This window comes from Priapulus caudatus, unplaced genomic scaffold (assembly GCF_000485595.1).
Source record: "Priapulus caudatus unplaced genomic scaffold, Priapulus_caudatus-5.0.1 Scaffold1516, whole genome shotgun sequence".
In the NCBI taxonomy this organism is placed as follows: Eukaryota; Metazoa; Priapulida; class Priapulimorpha; order Priapulimorphida; family Priapulidae; genus Priapulus; species Priapulus caudatus.
The window spans coordinates 51,289-57,407 of record NW_014578577.1 but is presented as its reverse complement, the minus strand read 5'-3'; positions in this window follow the sequence as shown (position 1 = coordinate 57,407).

Genomic DNA, 6,119 nt, shown 5'->3' with positions numbered 1-6,119 from the left:
AAACTATCAGCAGAAATATGAACGAGCGCAGAGCAAGTCAAATGACGAGCCTATGAATGAGAAGAAGAAAGCATGATTTGCTGGGGTACCAGATATAGAGACAGGACTTAATCAGGGTGATGGCTATGAACTAAGTTACGTTAGAGGCCGCATGAATGGTGAACTTTCAAGTAAAGGTCCTGCTTGTAAACCATTTTGGTTCCAAGATTGCCTTCTTTAGACCGAAACAAGTCAATAAGTCAATAAGTCTCTGATGTTTTCCAGTAGTAGTGTGACAGCTGAAAATCTGGCAGAAAGAATCCGCTCAACAGATTCTGTTCGCCAATGTGCTGAAATTATCAGACAGAGTCTGTTAGAGTTAGATTTTGATTTGCAGGATAGATTCTGCGATGCCCATGATTTAGAAAAGACCACAAAGAATATGATGATACCAGCACCCCTCCTAAAGTTCTTTGCCACACTGTATAACTTTGATGTAGATTCATTTGAAAATGTTTTAAAGAAATTGGTGAAAGGTGCTGCTGATGTTGCAAATGACGAGTGATTGTAATGCGGGGGTGTCTGAAGCAAAATGTAGACAAGTGCAGGGTTTAACTCAGATTCTCTTCAATATCCTCCACCGTGGAAGAAAGAGAACCCCCATGCATATGATGAATAGCCAGGCAATTTATGATGCATGCAAGAGTGCCACTTTGATCACTTGCTTCAACCGATATGGGCTTTGCAGTAGTTATGATGAGGTCTTGCGCTATCACAATGACATGGCTACATTTATAGTAGAGTCGAATACTGATGAAGTTCTTTTCCCAAGTAATTTTGACAGTTCACCATTTACGATTGCTGCATTGGATAATTTTGATCATGATGAGGCAACCTTATCAGGCATTGGTGGTAGTCATGACACAGTGAGCGTTCTGTTCCAAGATTATGATAATTCTAGCTTCGGTAAACCTTAGTAAGGTCTTAGCTACTAGAACAGAACATGGTCCAAAGACATTCAAGTGTGAGTTGAAGTGTCAGGAGCTGCAGCCTTTCCACAAACCAGCGAAAATGGCTGACTTGCATATGACCTATGAAGTTGGAATTCACGAAACCAATCAGAATCTTCTCAACGATGCAAGGATAAAGGATATGGCTTGTTCTCTAGCTCGATTGGACTGGTCTGAGGAAGACCATGCAATCAGCATTCAACCCGGTAAACAGATGATGCCATTCTAAAGAGAAGCCAACTCCGTACTCTCCGAGAGAGACGTCCCAAAGAAGCGAGTCAGCTTTCTCCCTGTACTTCCATACCCAGTGACCCGCTACGATACTGTCTACACAGATATGAAGAACTTCCAGGTCACACACACACACACACACACACACACACACACACACACACACACACAAACACACAATATTATAATCAGCGTAGAAAGCTTTACCGACATACAATTGCAGTCAATTAAGCAGGCTGCGTATTTTTGGGATACGTTCACGTATATAGAGTTCGGTTGCAGTATGGGGAGACAGGAGGTCAGGGCCGCGCATAGCGGGTTTACATTACAGTGGCAGGTCAGAGGCGTTCATGGTAAGATAACGCAGCAAGAGCTGAGGTGCTGGTGCCGGTGGGGCAGGCAGGGTGGTGCTGGCTTCCCTCCTCTCTACCACTACCTGGAGAGACCCCCCTTCCCTCCTCCCTAACACTACCTGGAGAGACCCCCCCTTCCTTCTCCCTACCACTACCTGGAGAGACCCCCCTTCCCTCCTCCCTACCACTAACTGGAGAGACCCCCATTCCCTCCTTCCTACCACTACCTGGAGAGACCTCCCTTTCCTCCTCCCTACCACTACCTGGAGAAACCCCCCTTCCCTCCTCCTTACCACTACCTGGAAAGACCCCCCCTTCCTCCTCCCTACCACTACCTGGAGAGACCCCCCTTCCCTCCTCCCTACCACTACCTGGAGAGATCCCTCTTCCCTCCTCCTTACCACTACCTGGAGTGGAGAAACCCCCTTTCCCTCCTCCTTACCACTACCTGGAGAGACCCCCCCCCTTTCCTCCTCCCTACCACTACCTGGAGAAACCCCCCTTCCCTCCTCCCTACCACTAACTGGAGAGACCCCCCTTCCCTCCTCCCTATCACTACCTGGTTAGACCCCCCTGCGGTGTGGGCAGGCGTGTGGCGGCGGAGGCGAGGGGGCGGTGTGGTGATAATTGCAATCTTCTATTAGTGTGGCGGCAGACGAGCGTGACGTCACTCTTCTGCGATCGTCAACAGCGCAAAACAAACTCGCGCATTTCCAAACAAAAAATCAAATTTTCCCTGTCACGCTTTCATCTGAGCAATTGAAAAAAATGCCGACAGATAAAATCGCGAGTGTTACCATGACACACCGATGTGCAGCGGCCTCGCGGGACTGCGCATGCGCGGACAAGTCTCTAATTACTACAAATGGACGATAAATTGTCATGCGACGCATCTCGGCCGTGACTCTTTTCCTGATTACGCCGTCAATATCATGCCGTCCCTTCGTATGCGTGCGTGCAAGCGTGCGTGCGTGCGTGCGTGCGTGCGTGTGCGGGGGTGGGTGGGTGCGTGCGTGCGTTGCGTGCGTGCGTACGTGTGTGCGTGCGTGCGTGCGAAGCTGCTGCTCTGCTGTTGCTACTGCTGCTGGTTGCTGCTGCTGTTGCTGTTGCTGCTGCTGCTGCTGGCTGCTGTTGCTGTTGCTGTGGCTGCTGGCTGCTGTTGCTGCTGCTGCTGCTGCTGCTACTGTTGCTGCTGCTGCTGGTGGTGGTGGTGCTTGCTGCTGCTGCTGCTGCTGTGCTGTCAGTGTGTTTATCCGGCTGTCGGTGGAGATGACGAATGATCAAAGCAAACATTCAGCATAATCGAGCCATATTGCGCGCGCGGGGGGGGGGACGCGGCGAAGGATGGGGCAGAAAGAGCACGCAGCTTCCCGGCTAAATATAAACCGCACCGCCGCCGCCGCCGCACGGCAGTGTGACAGTCGCGTGTCGTTAGCGTGATTACGCTCCACCCACCGCTGGCACCACAGCTGCCACCCACGCTCCACCCACGCCTCCCGCGCGTGACGTACGACGCAGACGTCGCGGCCTCTACCCTGCTGTCGGCGCTGCTCTACCCCTGCTGTCGGCGCTTCCTCTACCCTGCTGTCGGCGCGGCTCTACCCTGCTGTCGGCGCGGCCTGCTACCCTTCTGTCGGCGGCGGCTCTACCCTGGCTGTCGCGCTGCTTCTACCCTGCTGTCGGCGCGGCCTCTACCGCTGCTGTCGGCGCGGCCTCTACCCGCTGTCGGCGCGGCCTCTACCCTGCTGTCGGCGCTGCTCTACCCTGCTGTCGGCGCTGCCTCGCCCGCGCGTGCACGGCGGCGGCGCACGGCGCTCGCACCGGAGCGAGAATGGGCTCGAAATGGCGCGCTGCGCAAAAAAAGCGGAGCAGTGAGAGAGAGTGAGTCGGCGTTACGTTAGCGGCGGCAGCAGCAGCAGCAGCGAGGGGAATAATTGACGGACGTGTCGCTGGTTTACCGTCGTGCTATCTGTGGCGTTCGGCCGTCGTCGCACATACCAGGAGGAGTTCCTACCGGATAAGAGATCGCCTTCTTCCGGTTGACGGCGGCGATCGGCGGAAGCGGAAGCGGAAGTCGTCATTTTGGCTCGCGATTTGGTTTACGTCTGCGGTGAACGCGCTATCACGTGACAAGCGAGAAGATCAAACGACGCCTGGGAGATGGGACAGGAAGATACTGAGTGCGCAAGAGATATAAATATATACATAGAGAGAGGTGGAAGAGTGAGAGCGCGTAGGATACAGAGGCAGAGGAAACCAGCCAAAGCGAACGAGGAATAAAGAGGAAGAGAAAGAGAGCAAGAGAGATAAAGAGAAAGAGAGGGAACAAGAGCGAGTGAGCAATACGTGCAGTAAGAGAGATACACCAACACATATAAGGCCGGAAGCTGAGAGAGAGAGAGAGAGAGGAAGAAAGAGAGAGAGAGAGAGAGAGAGAGAAAGAGAGAGGGTGTGTGTGAGCATGTGTGGGTGAGTGTGCGTGTGTGTGTGTGTGTGTGTGTGTGTGTGTGTGTGTGTGTGTGTGAGCAAAGGGCGGAAAGTAGGAGAGTGTGTGAGAGAGACAGAGTAGGGAGCGTTCGTGAAGGTAGCACTAGTGTCATCCGGCTCTTCAGGATGTCCCACAAGTACAGCGGCCTCCTCCACCAGCTGCTCACGCTGGGTACCCGTAAAATCCGCAACGATCCGAGTCTGGATTATATAGTGAAGGCGATCCGAGCTATCTCGTGGAGTTAAACCGTGTGTGCATGTCTTTCGGTGGACAGGTACAGTACGGTCCAGCCGTCGACCCCAGACTGCTCGTACGATCGAAGCTTAACCAGCAAGTCCTCGAGGTACGTCTGTGTATGGGATCTTTTTCGCTTCTCTCCTCTTTCTTTCTCTTTCTCATACTCTCTCCTCTCTCTCCAGTCTCTCTTTCTCACACAATATCTCTCTCTCTCTATCGCTCTCTGTTCTCTCGCCCCATTCTTATCTGTGCCTCGTCCAGAAGTGGCAGCATCATCAGCAGCATGAGCATCATCATCGTCATCATCAGCATCGCTATCAGCAGCAACAGCAACAGCAGCATAAGCATTATTCAGTCGACGCATAAAAGCCTATTTACACGATGCGTTTTGGACGTACGTCCTAGACGTACGCCAGACGCATACGTCCAAAACGCACGCGTGTAACCTATGGCGGTACGACACAATTTTATGACCGTTGCGATATCGGATGCACAGGACGCATGTTCTAATTTCATCCGACATCGTAACCAGGACGCAAGAACCCGACCAATCAGGTGGTGAGATTGGGTCACGTGCTTAGTCTCTTCGCGATGAACAACACTGTATCGAGATGAATCGTCACTGTGGAATGTCCACTCAGACAATTACCAATTTACATAAAAGTAGTGTGTGGTGTGTGTGCGCGCGCGCGTTGTGTGTGTGCGTGTGCGTGTACGTGCGCGTGTGTGTGTGCGTGTCTGTGTGTGTGTGGTGTGTGCGTGTGCGTGTGCGCGTGTGCGTGTGCGTGTGCGTGCGTGCGTGCGTGCGTGCGTGTGTGTGTGTGTGTGTGTGTGTGTGTGTGTGTGATGTGTGCATGGACACAGCCGCTGTAAAATGTCGGCAGCAGCACGCGCTTCTCGTTAAGTCTCTTACGTGGCGTACGCACGCACGTACGCACGCACCACACACACGCACGCGACACACACACACACATGCGATGTGCGTGCGCGTCTGCCTGAGTGTGTGGTAGCGTACATGCACACACACGCACATACACACACACGCACACGCACACGCACACGCACACGCGCACGCACACACAACACACACGACCACATTGAACAATGTATATCAGGAGTAGATAATAGGAAATAGATAATTCCCTATTATCTACTCCTGATGTGTTATAATTGTTTCAGTGCTGGACGTACGTCCAAAACTTACCGTGTAAACAGATTCACCGTTGCGTCCTAGACGTACGTGCAAATCTGATAAGTCCTGGACGTACGTCTAGGACGCATCGTGTAAATAGGCTAGGCCTAAGCCACATACCATATATATATATATATATATATATATATATATATATATATATATATATATATCAAGAGTTAATAATGACAAATTTGTCATTGTACAAAATTGTAATTGAATAATTTGTCATTATTAACTCCTGATATAATATATATATATATATATATATATATATATATATATATATACATATAAAATATATACATAGCAAAGGTTGATATAACATACCAGCGAGTATTTATTCCTACAAGCGAGGCAAGCGTCGGTTACACAATCTAGCTGAATACATATATTCCAAAAGCAAATAATCGTGTCTAGTCGTATAGTCAAATAGTCGTATGATAACACAATTACACGACAAAAAATACCGCAGCTTTAAATGCTTCGTTTACGGTACTCGAAGCTAAATGATGACAGAAAACATTACATTGCTCTCTCGAAGTATAAAGCTGCTCTAGTCTTATTGCTCGTTGCATATAGAGGGCCACATCGACCTGCAGCCACTTAAGACAGTATATCCTTGCTAG